At 41.9% G+C, this 18,235-nt stretch overlaps 1 long non-coding RNA gene and 1 pseudogene across 2 annotated transcripts in view; one reads left to right on the forward strand and one right to left on the reverse strand.

Annotated features, from left to right (window-relative positions):
* Positions 1-18,235, reverse strand: part of LOC306643031 — a 934,727-nt gene that overhangs the window by 17,661 nt on the left and 898,831 nt on the right. The window lies entirely within an intron of this gene.
* The window catches only part of LOC306642572 (inhibitor of growth protein 1-like), a 118,017-nt pseudogene continuing 102,425 nt past the window's right edge, over positions 2,644-18,235 (forward strand). Inside the window, exon 1 of the transcript in view lies at positions 2,644-2,949. The product of the transcript in view is annotated as an inhibitor of growth protein 1-like (transcript). The remainder of the gene's footprint in view (positions 2,950-18,235) is intronic.

An 18,235-nucleotide genomic window follows, 5' to 3' on the forward strand; every position in this document is an offset into this window, starting at 1 on the left:
TGCTTCTCCCATGCCACCCCCTAATATAAAGTTCTGGGGCACTGGTTTTCTGCTTTGCCTTTCTTAAACTAATCAGCCATGTTATATTCAAGGAATTAAATGTTTTTAACTGATAAAATGGTGAATTTATTTAGATAAAAATGTACTCAAAAAAATGTAAACTCTTTAGTAACCTTCTTTATGAAGTCATCCAGCCACCTGTAAACTGACCATTAAGCTTTGTGTAAACAGATTTCTCAAACTGTTTTATATAAAAGCATAACATCTGGTCTTGGACATTCTGAAATTTCACCATGTTATGTCTCAAAATATTGGTCTTTAAAAACAACTGATAATTGAAATTTTATTAACCAAGCTCAGAATATATAAAAAAAAAAATAACTTCACAGTTGTGCAGCTTTTAAAAAGAATGAGGTATGTTAATAAAATTCAGGGATATTTGTGGTGTATTTCTGGTCAATAAAAGAATATACTATATATGGAATAATATTATATATGGAAAAAAAACCGTGAATGACTAAATCCCTTGAAGTCTTGTTTTCCAGCAATAAAGGAAATATCAGGGGGCAGGGGAGAGGGCAGGTGATTCCTTTTTTGGCAGTTTCATGTTTTATTAAAGAGCAAACAGTACTTTGAAAACAGAAAACTATTCTTAAAAATGTATTCCTCCCTACCCCAAATTATTCTAAATTGTTCAAAACATAGTTATAATTTCTCAAAAATAAAGATAGGAGATATGGAAACAAGTAATAACTGAAAGGAAAATCCTGAGTTCTACTCCTGGGTCCTCCCTAAGCTGATGTTTAAAGCGTCCCAAGCAATAACACAGGCATAGCACTGACCACCAACAGGAGTACACTCACTCACACAACCAGAAAAAGGAAGAAAACGTCAGCCCTGCTCTCAATGTTATGAGTCCTTCCCCGCCCCAGGCATCCAAAGATCTAGGAAGTTTGGATTCTTTTCCTTTAAAACCTATACAGTAGGGCTGGGTGGTGTCTCAGCGGTGGAGCACTTGCCTAGCATGTGCGAGGCCATGGGTTGGATTATCAGAACTGCATATAAATTAGTTAATAAAACAAAGGGGCATTGAGAGCTAAAAACATATTAAAAACAAAACAAAACCCAAATGAGAGTCACTGGAGGATCCGAAAAGACTGGGGTGCAGGTGTCTGCCTTGCCAGCATTGGCCTGTCCGGTCCCCACCCAAGACACCGGCTGAAGGATGGGCCAAGCACGCACAGCCTGGCCTTTGCCAGGTCCCTGGCATCCCTGTCCCCAGCCCAGACCCAGGTGCAAGACAGGCTGAGCACCTGGAGTCCCTGGCGTCCCATCCAGCTATGCCCAACTCCTCAGGCCTCCCTGTCTAGGATCCTCAACCTCCAGGCCCAGACCCCTGGGGCCAGTCTCCAAAAGTACTCCCGCTGCCCCAGGACACACCAACCAAGACCCCGCACAGTGTGGATGACTTACCCCAGGGCGGCCTGACTCAAGGGAGGCAGTACCCAAGGGAGGCAGCATTACCAAGGGTGGATTTATCTGAGGGCAATGGCCTAAACCAAAGGCAGTGGCCTGAACCAAGAGTGGTGACGACCTTACCTGAGGGTGGTGGCATTACCCCAGTAGCCTTCCCCAACAGCAAGGTGGTGGTTTGACACGAAGGCGAAGGGGGGTTCAGCACGTGGCTCGGGCACTGGGTCTCCTCCAGCTGGGAACCAGCCGGACACCAACAATGCTGCCCACACAATGCCAATGCCCCAACAGCTCTGGCGCTCACAGAGTGACCCCAAAACACATGAGAGCTCGGCTGGCGCAGAAGGACTCGGTGGGTTGGGCATGCCCCACGTGACTCCGCCCACCATAACCTTGCCCTTTCAAGAACCCCAAACCACTAGAGTTCTGCTCTAGGGCCCTGAGGCACCTGCGGGAAGGAGATCCCACAAGAGCAAAGTCCTACCTTCTGCCCTCCTCCCCATGTGGGGATGCATGTGAGCACGCTGGCACGGGTCGGTCCGGGGTAAATCACTGCGGAGATCCTGGGGACGCAGGCGCCTCAACGTCCCCGCCAAGCCCCAGGGACCAGGCCTCCCATTGCTGGGTGTTTTCACCCTGCTTTTCTGGGTCAGGGACGATGACTTGCAGGGTGACTTTTAAGACGTTTTTTTTTTTTTTTTGGAGGGTCCTCGCTGAAAGGTCTGTGTGTTTTTAGGGAACAATTGCTGCGCTGTTCTCCAGGCTAGGTTCCCTTCCCCCCAGTGTGGCAGCCAGCGGTCCTTGGCCCTCGACCCTCTCTGGATATGCACTCCTACAAGCTGACCCGCCCATGCCTGCACCATGCTGAGACAGCTGGGTCCATCCGGGAGCCCTGTCCAACCCCTGCACCGCCCAGCCAGCGGGGTCCATTTGGCAACCCCCTACACACCACCCACACCGCCGCACCTCTCAGTCAGCGGCGTCCATCTGGGAGCCCCCTCCTCTATCACCCGTGCCAGTATGCTCTGGGTCCCCTTGGCTTCATCACGTGAAGCCGCTGGTCGGGTGGGGACAGAGTGAGAGCTCTGCATTTTGCAGATCTATTTTTAAGTGGCGGGATGGAGGAAGTGGAAAGCCTTGCCAAGCGCAGGGGGCACTCCAAGCTGAACCATGCTGAGTCCTGCCAAAAGGAAGCAGATACACCTGGTAAACTCTGTGGAGGATTACCTGGCCTCCATGGAGTCTCTGCCTTTAGACCTGCTGAGAAATGTCTCACTGATACAGGAGATAGATGAGAAATGCCAAGAAATCCTGAAAGAACTGAATGAACATTATGAGAAGTTGAAAAGAGAGACAGATGGTGCCCCAAAATGCCAAGTGCTGCGCTGCATCCAGAGAGTCCTGATTCAGAGCCAGGAGCTGGGCAATGAGAAAATTCAGATCCCAAGTCAGATGGTAGAGCTGGTGAAAAGCAGGGCCAGACAAATGTACAGTCACATGGAACTCTTTGAGGCACCTCAAGAGATCAAGGATACCACTGGAAACAGCTGCAAAGCTTGCCATAAGAAAGCAAATAATGAGACAGTTGCAGAGGCTGAAAAGCCAAATTACAAGCTTACCTTGCAGCTGCACAAAAATGTGAATCAAGTGATGAATATATCTAAAAATAATCATGACCATGATGAGTCTCCTCAGGAACACCCAAGGCGAAGATAGCAAAGACCTCAAAGAAGAATAAAAGCAAAGACATGGAAGAAGAGAAAGCACTCCACAGGCTCCACAGCCAAAACAGAGGAAGGCAAACCCTGCAAACCTCTCCAGCAACTCAAATGAGCCCACCTAGTATCTGAATCAGGTGGCCTATGGACAAATGATACGTTGTGAAAATGGCAAGTGCCCTCCCGGATGGTTCCACTTCTGCTAGAGACTCAGTCCTAAACCAAAGGGCAAGTGGTGCTGTACAAAGTGTTGGGCCAGAAATGAGAAAATGATGGACAAATCATTGCAGAAGTTTTTTTTTAAAAAAGAAAGTCTATAAGAGGTTGTTTGTGGACATTCATTAGTATAACAGAATCAGCCCGTGTATGTTTTGCATTCTTGCTTATGTTGAGGTGTGTGGACTGACAAATGTATACTCTAAAGGATTGTTAGAAAAGGTACAGTTCCCTTCTTGGGGAGGGCAGTGATTCTCTCTACCTTTCATTTTCACTGGTACATGTGTAAGAAGACAGTGGACTGTAGGTAAGCATTTTAGGACCTATAAATTACAGGTTTGAATTAAATACTGTAAAAAAAATAGTGTCCACATGCCTTCCTGAAGTCCTGCACTCCATGTCCATGGTAAGCACTCCCTGAGCCTGCACTCCTCTCCATATGCCATGAGCCTCTTACGTTGGGTTCCTGAATATGAACCTTCAAATCCCTGAGACCTTGATCTGACTGGGGGATGGAGCTAAGGACATAGGGCTTGAATAGCCAATGAGTCACACTCAACAAACTGAAGATGCTGTGCACTCTTAGTATGCTTAAGTATCCTGAAATCCATTAACTGAAGGAAAAACTGTTGAGGAGGAGAGAGAGAATGGCATGTTGATAAGGCAGCTAGAAAAGCACTGCCGCTAATGATCCTCAATAGTAAATGCTTACTCCTGCTTTTAAGACTCCTAGAAAACAACATATTTTTCCCAGTGGATTATAATATACATAAAAGGTATCATGTCTCTCTTAACTACCCAATGTCACACAGTTCTTCTTTTCTGTGTACTAATCTTTCTGTGTATTGCCTCAAAACCACTAGTCAGTTAGAACATGATTGCATCCAACTGCCTGATTGTACTGATTTTCAATTCTATTAAGAGTGATTGCAGACTAACCTTATAGGTTTTATAAGGTACATTAGAATTAGAACACCCACAAATCCCAGGTTACTGGTTTCCATGGAAAATGATCATGTACACAGTGTTTAGAAAGGGCACACTAGCATGGTCAAAGCTTCAAATCATAAACTAACTTAAGAACCAAGTTGCTGGTATGTGGCCAAACATTCAGCTCAACATCATTTTGAGTCTAAGGTATGAGTGCATACCCAGGGCTCTGAACTATGCAAATCTCTACTCATTGTCCTTCTGTAGTGTAGTTGTGGGCCACAGATTCATGCAGTCCCATCTTTGGCTATCTTGCCTTTGCCTAGAGTACTCCTAATTGATGGACCGGCAAAACAGTTTTACAGGATTAGTTTTCTGCTATTCCAAGCAGAAATTTTAGCACATGACAATATCTTACCATAAGCAAACTAAGTACAAATACTAATCTAAGTTAGGAAGAGGGCTAAAGTCATTGAACATCTGTTTTGACATGACTTTCTTTATATATTTTCTTTTTCCCTTCTGCTATGGCAATTTCTCACAAAGAGATTTCTACTGAATTAATGTTAAATACATTTTTTCCCTTTTTGATGTGCTGGGGATTGAATCCAGGGCCCTCTACATGGGAGACATGCACTCTACTCACTGAGCTATATCTGCAGCCACTATTCCTTTTTTAATAAGGCTACTAATATGTACTTTGTTAATAAAATGTATCAGTGTTATGAGAATAGTTGGACTGCAAATAATCAAACTAGCAACTCTTTATCTTCCTGTAGTACACATACCTCAGGGGGTCACCCACCTTCACCCTCAGACCACTTCTGATTATGTCTCCAATTAACACTTTTAGCATATCATTAAATCCTTGTTTCTGTGTATTGCTACTATTTGTAATCCATAAAGAGTGGGCACATTCCAAATGTGTCCCCACTTCTTCCCTAAAGCCTGGTATAGGGTTGCTACAATATTAACATTTTATACATATTGTTTGCTACAATATTAATACCCATCATTGAATGGTAATTTAAATTATTTTGTCTTCTAGAATTAGAGATCTAGTTAGACTTTGATGTAGATGGCCCATGGATAACATATTTCTAGATTTCTTCATCCATTGTTGGACCAAGTCTGGTCCTAGCCATAGAGGTAACACTTTCTTTAATTCTTCATACTGGGTGAATTCAATTTTATTATTAAGCAGAAAATACTCCAAGGGTGGTATAGCGGTTTGGCACTCTGTTGAGAGTACAGTATAAGCAGAAACCTTATTATATCAGAAAGATTCTGTTATTTAAATGAATAAGGCATCCAGCCAATGTTTAATAAATTTACCCTGTTTAACATACAAACTATTGTCATCATCCTTGGAGTTCATGCCTCCTGCAGGCATGATATTAGCATTGCCATGTTTTCTTTGCCATAGAACACCTAATACCTACCTGACAACTTTTGTTTTTGTTATTATTGTTGTTGTTGTTGTTATTATTATTATTGTTATTATTATTATTATTATTATTTGCTGTGCTGGAGATTGAACCCAGGGCCTTACAAGGCAAGCACTCTACAAACTAAGCTATATCCCCAATTTGTTTTTTTCTTTGTTTAATATTAATAATTTCCTACCACCTATGCTATGTAATAGTTTTCTATCATGGTTGGCCTGACATGAAGGTAGGAGGATCCCCTGAGATGAAAGTGTTAGAGCCCATATCTTTCTGGTGTTGGGCTGCTGATGGGAAAACAGGTGGAGCAGAACAGTTTGGAGCTTCACAAATTCTTCAGTCACATAATGTTCCTTGTGTTTTCTGATCTTAGAACACACAGGGCATTTGAAGTGAGGGGGATAGGACTGGAAGGAGCCTGAACCTGCTCCTACAGGATTCTGATTCTAATCCATGGCCATGATCATCTTCTTGCTTAAGCAGTCAAGAATGGCTTCTCTCATATCCAGGTGACACCATGACATCACAGTGAGCAGAAAGGAAATAACTGGACCCCATGCTTCTCAATCCTCAGTCTGAGCAGGAGACAGTGGCTGGAGTTGATGTCTCCATATCTCACTGTGCAGGTCACATTCCCTTTGCCTCATGAGGTTGCCTCAACCTGTGCTGCCCACTTCCTGCATCACCTGAAGCTTCATACTGACACCTGCTCAAGTGTTCTACCAGCTTTTACAAGTGGAAATGTCATCAGGAAAATCATTCCAGAAACTCTTATTGAATTGATACATTTCCAATCCATTTCTTAATTATGTAGACAGATTCCTATGAGCCATTAATCACCAGGATGTATGAACCTAGCCCAAACAACAGCACTATTTCTTCAAAATTACTCCACTGTCCTAATGATATCTAGTGACCATGTGTTCATCATTTCACCCAGTTTAATAGAATAGTGACCAGGGAAATTATTTGGACCAAGAACTGTTGACCAGAGAATCTCAAAGCTGAGTGTGTAGAAACAGAAGATTTCAAGGGGCTCAGTAGGCACAATATAGAGGGTGGGGATGAACCCTTGTGTCTGAATGGCTAATATTCTTTTTGTGGGAGAAACAGATCCACACACGGTTAATGCTTATGAGCTTTCACCATTCCCAGCAGGATAGGGAATCAACTTCACAGGGCTGAGTACCATAGTAGCTTGATTCCTGTTAGTTTCTCCTCTTTTGGAAAATTTTTAATTTTATTTGTTCCAATTAGTTGTACATGATATTCTCATTCTTTTAATGCATCTGAGCCTGCATACATGATGACATGTTGGTCAAGTTCATGCAGGTATTTTATTTTTCTATAACTCAGTTGCTTGGTTTAATGGTGTATTATAGAAGACTTTGCTAACACATATTAAAGCTCTCCAAAAATCTCCACATACTCCTGGCAGACACAAGAATGAAAGCAAAGGCACACACAAGAATCCCTCACAGCCTTCCCTCAGGGCCACATGTAGGGTGTCGGTCTGGTCCCATGGTGTGGATATAATATTAGGGATCAACAGTGGTCTGCCTTCTTTGTGAGTTGAATGGTCACAAGTGCCAGTGGTCACATGAACTGGGTGTGATGAAGTTGATACTATTGAAATCCAAGCAGGATCTCAGAACATTGGTTCATGAGCATAAATGTAATAGTAGAAGACAACTATGTACAGTCTATGTGTTTTTTTCATGCTAACTATTGTTAGTCCCTGCTCCATAATGACATTAGATTGGAAATTCATTTGGAAAGTACTTATTTTAAATTCTTTCTCATTTTTCAATGTCTGGGCATAGCCCCTCCAAAAGCACATTTTCCCTTAAATTCCCACTGTGTTTTTGCAAGACCTGATAATCTGAAAAAAACATTTGCATCTCAGTCCAAAAAGACAGAAGCGTCAGAAGGAGGGAGAACAAAATATATTCCCAGTTCACTGCCTACAGGTCAATGTCTGCAGAGAGGGCAAAAGTTGCACATCCAGGTGAAAAGGTCAAAAGACTTGGGGTTGATATCCACACATGGTGAGAGGAAAAAGGCATCCTTTTAGGGAGGAAGAGCATATGGGAACACAAAAGATGAGTGTCCTCTGTTTCTCTCACAGTTCTCATAGTTCAGACACCTACACTAAAAAAGGGATTTCCTCACTCAGTCCCCTGAACATCACACCGACTTTCCTGAACATGCTTTACTAACACTCTACCACTACAAGCTCCTCTCCATCCACCCAAGCTGACACCACACAGTGTCCATAACACTGTCATGACACAATGATATTACAGGCAATGAACTCTGTCCTGAATTAGACCAGGAGAAGTCTTTTCCTCTCTCTGTTGCTGGAACTAAGAAAGAGCAAGGGTACCCTGGGCAGAGGACCTTCCCTCTCCCCTTGTAGAAAACCCTCCAGTGACCTTAGAGCCTGGCTGCCCCTGAGAAGTGCTGTCAGCAGGTGGAAGCAGCGGGAGGAGCAGCTGGAGCAGCACAGCCTCACAATGCTGCTTCCCTGAGAGGATGGTGTCATGGTTTGAATCACTGTGGGATGATAATCCCAATTTTGTTGACAGTAATAAGTGGCAACATTTTCAGCATCCAGGCTTCTTATGGTGAGGCTGAAGTCTGTGTCAAATTTAATGCCACTGAACCTGAATAGGACCGCAGATTGCAAACTATTTGCTGCCTAAATGAGGAGCTTAGGAGATTGCCCTGGTTTCTGATGATACTGCTGTAAAGAATAAATAAAACTCTAGGTGGCCCTGCACGTTATTGTGGCTCTGTCTCCTCAAGATGCTGACAGGTATAAAGGGGACTGGGTCATCTGGATATCACATCTCACACCTAACATCAGAAACCACCAGCTACATGAGGTAAATTTCCAGAACCTTGGGAACCATCTTCTGCCTCAATCCCCACTGCACTATTGTCAAAATGGCCATACTATCAAAAGTGCTATACAATTTAATGCAATTCCAATTAAAATTCCAATGATGGACCTCATAGAAACAGAGCAAGAATCATGAATCTTATTTGGAAGAATAAGAGACCTAAAAGATCTAAAGAAATCCTTAGCAGGAAGAGTGAAGCAGGGGGGTCTCACAATACCAGAACTTCAACTATAATAAAGAGCAATATTAACAAAAAGAGCATGGTATTGGAACCAAAACAGACAAGCAGATCAATAGTACATAATAGAGGACACAGAGACAAACCCACATAAATACAGTTTTCTTACACTAGACAAAGATCCTGAAAATATACAATGGAGAAATGATAGTCTTTTCAAAAAATGGTGCTGGAAAACCTAGAAATACATATGCAAAAAACGAAGTTAAACCCCTATCTCTCACCCCACCCAAAATTCAATTCAAAATGGATCAAGTTTCTTGGAGTTGGACAAGAGACCCTGCACCTTATAGAAGAAAAAGTAGGGCCAAATCTTCATCATGTCAGCTTAGGATCAGAATTTCTTAATATGACTCCCAATGCACAAGAAATAAAAGCAGGAATGAATAATTGGGATAGATTCAAACTAAAAAGCTTTTGCTCAGCAAAGGAAAGTATCAGCAATGTGAAGAAAGATCTGACAGAGTGGGAGAAAGTCTTTTTCACATGCACCTCAGATAAAGCACTAAGCTTTAGAATCTATAAATAACACAAAAAACTTTACACCAAGAATTTTAGTAATTCAATCAATAAATGTTCTAAAGAAATGAGCAGGCATTTAACAGAAGATCTACAAGCAATCAACTGATATATGAAAAAATGTTCAACATTGCTATTAATAAGTGAAAGGCAAATCAAAACTACCATAAAATTCCATCTCACCCCAATTAGAATGGCAATTATCAAGAATACAAGCAACAATATGTGTTGGCAAGGATGTGGGTACACTCATACATTGCTGGTTAGGTTACAAATTAGTGCAACCACTATAGAAAGCAGTGTGGATATTCCTTAGAAATCTTGGAATGAAATGACCATTGACCCAGCAATCCCACTCCTTGGTCTATACCCAAAGAACTTAAAATCAGCATACTACAGTGATGCAGCCACACCAATGTTCATGGCTGCTTAATTCATAATAGCTAGATTGTGGAACCAAACTAGATGCCTTTCAGTAGATGAATGGATATATAAACTGTAGTATATATGTACACAATGGAATATTACTCAGCCATAAAGAATAAAATTATGGCATTTGCAGGTAAATGAATGGAGTTGGAAAATATCATGCTAAGTGAGATAAGCCAATTCCAAGAAACCAAAAGACAAATGGTCTCTCTGATAAATGGATGATGATAGATAAATGGGGTAGGAAGGAGGCAATAATGGAGGAAAGATGGATTGTTCAGAGGAAAAAGAGGGGTGGGGGAAGGAAAAATAACAGAATGAAACAAATATCATTACCTTAAATCCATGTATGATTACACAAATGGTGCAACTCTACTTCATGTACAACCAAAGAAATAATAGCAGTACCCCATTTGTTACAATGAATCAAAATAAATAAAGTATAAACACACACACACACACACACACACACACACTATATATATATATATAACCAAAAAAAAAAAAAAAGTAAATTCCCACACAACTAGACTCTAGGGTATGTCACTGACAACATTTGGCTGAGCAAATCCCCAGAGTTTTCCCTCCTTATCTGGGAGTGAGAGAAGCAGGATCCCCAGAAGCTGAGTGAGGAACCTCATGCCTATGCTCTGTCCTGACAGACAGACTTCTGCACAGGTTGGAATCAGCCTACTAAGAAAATTTCAGGGTATGGGCCATGCTCTGGACACATGCAAATAAGCAGAGCTGGGTTGCCTGGCACAGCTGTGGAACTTACTCATCTTTCATGCAGCAAAGGCAAGGTGTCTCCACTAAGCCAGATAAGATCAGGGTAACACAGAGTTGCCAGAGCTGCATGTGTTTGCCTGGAATACACAGGACAGAACCCATGCACTCTCCTGTGAGGAGTGATATGCTTCTCTCTTCCTGATCCAGGAAAGGCTTCTTGTGTTTCCAAATGAGAATTATTAATTTTTTATCCTAGGAGCAGGGAGGAATTAATGGAGAAAAGAACATCTCATGCTTAGGATATAAGAAAAATGAAGGTAGGTGAGAGGTAGAATGTGTGAACTCAGACTATTGCATGATTCTTTAGACATTGGCTTTGCTGGACCATGAGGCCAGGGGGATGATGGAACCATTATAATTCTGCTCTTCATGCCTCCATCTCTCCAGAGCACTCACCCAGGCACAGGATGGTTCCTCTCTTCCCTAGAACAGCAAGCCTAAGACCAGCCAGGCTCTTTCCTAGGTGTCTTTTTGAAAGAAGTTAGAATAATTTTAGAAGCAAGCTTTTATTCCTTTCATGATTGCAGTGAAGCTTGAAGCTCAGCCCACCCTTGGCCACTATGCACTGAACAGTTACCTGCTCCTTGCTGAAGGCTTGGGACAGGGAGTGGACACCACTGCAATTGCAAACCATCTCCCCTCCCATTTCCTTCCCTCCACTGTGGACACCTCCAGAGTCTGGTCACAATCTCCGGACTACAAAGAGGGTACAAGTCTTGCCCATGGATCACAAAGAATTAACAATTCATCAGAAATGCAAAGCATATCCTTGTATCAGGGCAGTTGACATCTAGGCTGTATGACTCTTATGAGTTGCCAAAGATGTGGTTTTGGCAAACAGAGAATGGGCCTAGTGTCCCTGAAGGGTGCAATCATAGGGTAGGGGCAGGCTAGGCCTTCTCATCTAGAGCTTCCAACCCTGCTCCATGCTTTCCACTTCAAACCTTCCAAGTGCTCCTGGGAGACCCTCAGTTTCCAAGGGCTATCAGGCCCAGGGCCAACACTCAGCAGTTGGAAGGGGTGAGCCACAGCCTATGGAGTGCATCAGGAGAGGTCCCAGAGTTGTTGAAGCTCCAGTGATCACTGGACCCTGTGCCTCTTTTCAAAGCCTCTGCAGGGTGCTAAAGAAGGGAGAGTCCTACCCTGGACTCCTGAGCACCCCTGCTCAGACCTGCATCTTCTCTTTAGAAGTCCCAGTTCTCCAAGTTTATTTGTGACTAGTGTGTTACCTGCCTGTGACACAACTTCTAAGATTTTTTAATCAAATCAAGTTTCTTAGATTATGTTTTAATTAAAAAATAGACCAACTTGGAGGTGGACCAGGAGGATGGCAACTATGTGACTACCACAGGTGAGGCTGTTCCAGGAACTTGGTCCCTGGCTCAAGTCTGGATTCAGCTGTGACAGCGGATGTTCAGCACATCACATCTGTGACTCATATTGGACACTAATGCAGGGACTGAAGGCAGTAAAATGGGAAGAGAAAGTGAAGGTATCCAAGCCTCACTAGCACAGGAACATTCTCCAGACAATAGATACTGTGAGATCAAGTTGATGAAGAGAACAGTTTCTTTTCTATCCTGAGGTTCTCCCAGACTTCCACCTCTCAAGCACCAAAAGAGGAGCAGAGACCTATATATTGTAGATATATTACACAATTTGGCACAAACAATAAATTATTTTGATGTATGATTGTCTATGTTCTTGAAAGATCTAAGTTAATAAAACTTAGGTTATATGATAAGGTGTTCTACAGTATTCCCAGTGAGAAGTTTTCCTGCTGGGATCAGGACCTGTTAAATAGCATGTTCTATAGTCACAACACTTAACTTCCTAAGACCTACAAAGATCATGTGATCTTTGTCATAATGGTAAAGATGAAGCACATCTTGAAGGAGACTCCTGCAGTCTGCAGAAAGTTATCCCCAAGTAGGTTTTGGGTGATGCTGTGGTTGGAGGACCAGTGGAAGCCCTGATCATACACTTACTATTCCTTGTCCTGCACCACAGACTAGGTCCTGGTATGAAGATTCCTGCCCCAGTCAAACCTACCCTCTCTAGGGACTGGATACTTATTCTCCTCAGAGTGCCATGGGTTGGAAAAACAAACACTACCCACAGCATAGGCATAATCCAGTATGAATGCACCACATCCCTCCAGGAGACAGTGATCTGAAATTCCAACTTCCCACAGGTATGTTCTGCTGCTGAGTAATCAGACATGCAGAAATGGAATTAGTTCCAGCAGCACCAGTAAAGGTGGTGTTGATGAGACATGACTTTTGTCATTATCCCCATCCCTGCCTCCAACACTGATCAAGGATGTATTGTGCAAATATAGAGAAATACTAAGACCAGGCAATCTGTCCAGGGATGGAAGAGTCTTCTAGCATGCATGTCCAATTAGGTCTTCTTATGGTTTAAATGTGAGGTGTCCCCTAAAAGCAAATGTGTGAGACAATGTAAGAAGATTCAGAGAAGAAATGATTGAGTTTTTGAGAGTCTTAACTTAATCAGTGAATTAATTCCTGAAAGAATTGATTGAAGTGGTAGGGTGTGGCTGAAGGAGATTGGAATTGGGGCATAACTTTGGGTATATATTTTGTATCTGGAGAGTGAAGACTCTCTCTCTGTTTCCTCCTGATGCAAGCTCCATCATCACTTCCAAAATGTACAAACCAGATTCACTTTGAGGTTCTGACCAAATGTTTTGAAAAAAAGTGCTTTTATATATTGTTTGCATACTTTTTAAGGACAATGTAGCACTAACATGGGATAGAAGATGTCTCTGGAGAAGGGTCCAGGGATTTACATTGCAGAAGGGGAACTCGCCTCAGGACCAGCAGGGGTCTTTACATAGATGATGGAAAAGAATTTCAGCCTGAGCCAAATGAAGGCATAGATGGATGATTATTGAGGAAGGAGAGGCACACTCAAGGGAGAATGAAGGCTGTCTTGAGAGTGAGCAACTCTGCATTGGCTGGGGGACCAGTATTTACACCAGGACTGTATTGGGGGCCTGTGAGGAGATAGAGCCAGGGTGGAGGTACACATTTCACCACTGGTTTACCCTGTGCTTGCATGGCATTTCCCTGATTTCATAAGGACATGGCCAGAGCATGTGTCTCAAGATTTATAACTGTTTTGTGCATCTCAATGGTTTGTGGACACTTACCTTCAGGTTCAGTATTTCTCTATTTCAGATTTCCTACCATCTACACACTGTCTAAAATTCTAAACCTCAAAGAATAGTAAGAAATTTTCATTTCAGTTTTGGATTTCCAGTGATATTTTGAAAAGTTCTATATTTCAAATCTTCCAACTCATGCTTTTCTGTTAAAAAGAAAGCCCAACATTTGATATTTCAAGAACTCTGTTTTTTAACCAGGCACAGGTAACTGAAAAAGAGTTTTAGTACTAGAATTTTGAATATGCTATTATTTTTGAAAACCATAGTCACTAGCAAAACCCCAAGACTTTCCCTAGTTTGTTGAGGGCACCGACTTGGACAAGATGGTGCCTGGCAGTGAGCCAAAGGGCGCTGGCTGCCAAAATAAGGAAGTACCTAAAAAGGTTGTGTTGCTGTTACTAGTTCCTTGGGTACTAGGACGTGTTAACACCAGGCTCAAGGATTGGCTATATAAAAACATGCCATGAGTGGACAGCTCATGATCTATATAGGTTATGCTGGCATTTCTGATGCATGCTGTCCTGCGTGAGAGAAATCTTTGTTATGACTGGCTGAAAAGTGGAGGATCTGGGGGTAGAAAAAGAAGCAGGAGGAGGAAGGGAGGAGACAGAGAAAAGAGAGAGAAAAGAAGCAGGAGACAAAAAACCTGGGAGGCTACAATAAATCTCATCAAACTGAAGCTTAGTGGTGCCTCCTTCTCTGTGCCAGTTCCACTGGACAGAACAAGTGGTGGCCCATACGGGGAACTTTCTTCCCCTTCTGCATCCTTCCAGGTCCCAGGTAATTAGCTTAAGGTAAGCTACAGGAAAACTGTAGGATAACCTCCCCAGAATCTCTGGCCAGAGTGTGTAAGGGGAAGGTCACATAACACCGGAAAGGGGTCACATAACTCCAGAAAGGGGTCACATACTCCAGATTAGAGTCACAGGTGTCATAAAATCAAATGATAAAAATCATACAAGATGTGCATAAGGCTAATGGAACTGCCTTAAAATGATCTACTGTAACAGCATACGTAACCACAATGGCCAAGGTTTGTACTTGGTTTTTGGAAGAGGGAGTCCTAAATATTCTACAATGGGAATATCATAAAGAGGATCTTATCAAAGCAGAAAAGCAATCCCCATTACCTAGAGGTACATTTCACATGTGGCAGGTCATTAAGGAATGTCTAACATCTGAGAAAGACAGAATAAAAACTTTAGTAGAAGAAGGAAATATGTGTCTGGAAGAGATAAAGGAACAACTAAGTGTAACTTCTCATAAAGAGGAAGAAGAGGAAGAGGGGCTTACCAGGGAGGAATTAGAAAGAGCATCAGGGACACAGTTGCCCCCACCAGTTATGTCAGGAAGGAACACCAATCCCTTCCTGAAGGCAGCAGCCTGCCTCCTATATCCCCCAAGGTACCCTTAGGAGGAGTTAGCTCATGCTATAAATCTGATGGGTTTTTCACCATGGGGAAAAGAAACCCCCATTAAAGAAACCTCAGCAGTCTCACAATTCTTCCCTGTGCTTGAGGACCAAAATAGACAAAGATTCCAACAACCTCTAGATTTCAAAACAGTAAAAATGTTAAGGTAGCAGTGGCTATGTACGGCCCCCAGGCCCCACTTACAATTAGTATGTTGGAATCAGTAGTGGGGCTAAATCAAGTGCCGGAAGATTGGAAAAGGTTATGTAAAGCTGTGCTATCAGGGGGGCAGTACTTAGTGTGAAAAAATGCATGGCTGGAAGCCTCATTAGAAATGGCATGCTGTAACGCTGAGGCAGGCTTTCCCCAAAGAAATGTAGAAATGCTAATAGGAGAAGAAAACTATGAAGGTATTCAACAGCAGATTATTTACGATCCTGTGGTGTATGCATGAATTGCTGCTACTGCTACTAAAGCCTAAAAATTAATTCAAGGAACAGGAGACTTACAGAGGCAGTCGTCCAAGGTGATTCAGGGAAGTAACTAACCATTTACAGATTTTGTTGATAGATTACACCAAACTACTGCTAGAGTATTTGGGGATTTGGAACAAGCAATGTCCTTAATAAAACAATTAGCTTATGAACAAACAAATAAATGGTGTAAAGAAGCTATAAGACCATGGAAAAATAAAGATTTAAGTACCTATATAAAGGTCTGTAGGGATATTAATGATGCAGTCATAACAGGACAAGTAATAGCTGCTGCTCTTCGTGGGCCAAATCAGGGGCTGGGTTTTTTGGAGGGACCACTGAACCATTAAAGGTAACATGGAAATCCAATAATCCTATCTGGGTCCCCCAGGGGCCCCTTTCTAAAGAAAAAATAGAGGCAGTCCAGAAAATAGTTAGTCAACAATTAAAAGAAAACCATATCATTCCATCCACTTCCCCTTGAAATACACCCATTTTGTCATTAAAAAAGTAGTCTGGGAAATGGCGACTCTAACAAGATCTGAGAGCCATAAATTCCAGTGTGCAGATTATGGGCCTGGTGCAAATGGGTCTCCCCTCATTAGCTGCTATTCCAAAATATTATGATATTATCTCTATAGACATAAAGATTGTTTCTTTTAAATTCCTGTGCATCCAGTGGATAGCCCTTGATTTGCCTTTTCCATTCCTTCTTTGAATAATGAAGGGCCTAATACTAGATACCAATGGGTGGTCCCTCCACAGGAATGGCAAATAGTCCCACTATGTGTCAAACATATGTTGCCCACACTATATCACAGATTACACAGAATTGTAAAGAACTTTATTGTCTCCATTATATGGATAATATTCTTTTGACTCATAGGGAACAGGAGACTTTATTAAGGGTATTTGACATTATTAAAACCCTAGGAAAATTGGTATTACATGTGGTCCCATAAAAGGTGCAAACCCACAGCCCTATTACCTTTCTAGGACATCAAATATTAGATACCTGTGTTAGGCCACAAAAAGTTCAATTAGCCACAGAAAAGCTTAAGACTCTAAATGATTTCCAAAAATTGTTAGGTAATATAAATTGGATAAGGCCAAATTTGGGAATCACCTCTGGTCAACTTAAGCCTTTTTTTGATATTATTCAAGGAGATTCAGACCCTACATCCCCCAGAAATTTACTTCCTGCAGGTAGAAAAGTCTTAAAGTTAGTAGAACAAGCTTCAAAAGATGCTCATAGTGATAGAGTTGATCTATCCTTGCCTTTTAGTCTCACAGTGTTAGATTCCAAGTATACTCCTACAGGTCTATTGTGGCAAACTGGACCCCTGATATGGATCCATTTACCAGTGTCCCCCAAAAATGTTGTTTCCCCGTATTCTGTGATGGTGGCAAGTCTAGTTGCATTAGGACCCAATATGGCCCTTACAGTTTTTGGAGTTCATCCTCAGACAATTATTGTCCTGTATACAGCAAAATATATTAAAATACTATATGAAGATTGGGCAATTGTCTATTGTTCCACTATGGCCACATGTGATAATCACTTGCCAAGTTCGCCTATTGTCAGCTTCTTCAAAAGCCATCCTGTTATTTTCCCTCGGGTTGTTAACCTATCCCAGCAGCAAAAACAGTCTTTACAGATGGCTACTCCTCTGGTATAGCTACAGTAGTTTCTGATAAAGTATAGACTATTATTACTTCTCATAAGTTTGCTCAAAAAACTGATAGAAACAGTAATAACTGCCTTATAAATATTTCCTGAGGAACCTTTAAATATTTATACTGACAGTCTCTATATTGCCCAGTTTGTGCCACAGCTTGAGACAGCTGGACCCATTAGTCCTCAATCTACCATACAACAATACTTTTATCAAGTACAAACTCTTCTGTGGGCTCACAAAGAACGTTTATATATAAGTCATATCAGAGCATATTCAGGCTTACCTGGGCCTTTAGTTCAAGAAAATTCTACTGCAGACTCGGCTACTCGAGATCCTCATGTATTTAATATTGTAGAAGAAGCAATTCATTTCCATAAAGATTTTCATGTCAATGCTACTACTCTCAAAATAAAACATAACATTACAAAAGAACAAGCCAGAAATATAGTAAAACAGTGACCTAACTGTGCACCTCATTTATTTGTTCCTCATTTTGGAGTCAATCCTAGAGAACTCCTTCCAAATCACCTATGGCAGATGGATGATACCCATATCCCTGAAATTGGTACTTTAAGATTTGTACATGTAACTGTAGATACCTACTCAGTATATATATTTGCTACTGCCCATACAGGGGAAAAAACAAAAGATGTAATCAGTCATTGCCTTCAAGCCTTTGCTACTATGGGAAGGCCAAAATCATTTAAACAAATAATGGGCCTGCATATACTTCTTCATTTCAACAGTTTTGCTCAATGTTTGATATCTATCATTATACAGGATTGCCCTACAATCCACAAGGACAAGCTATTGTGAAA

The sequence above is a fragment of the Sciurus vulgaris genome (assembly GCF_902686455.1).
Source record: "Sciurus vulgaris genome assembly, chromosome: 13".
Lineage (NCBI taxonomy): Eukaryota > Metazoa > Chordata > Mammalia > Rodentia > Sciuridae > Sciurus > Sciurus vulgaris.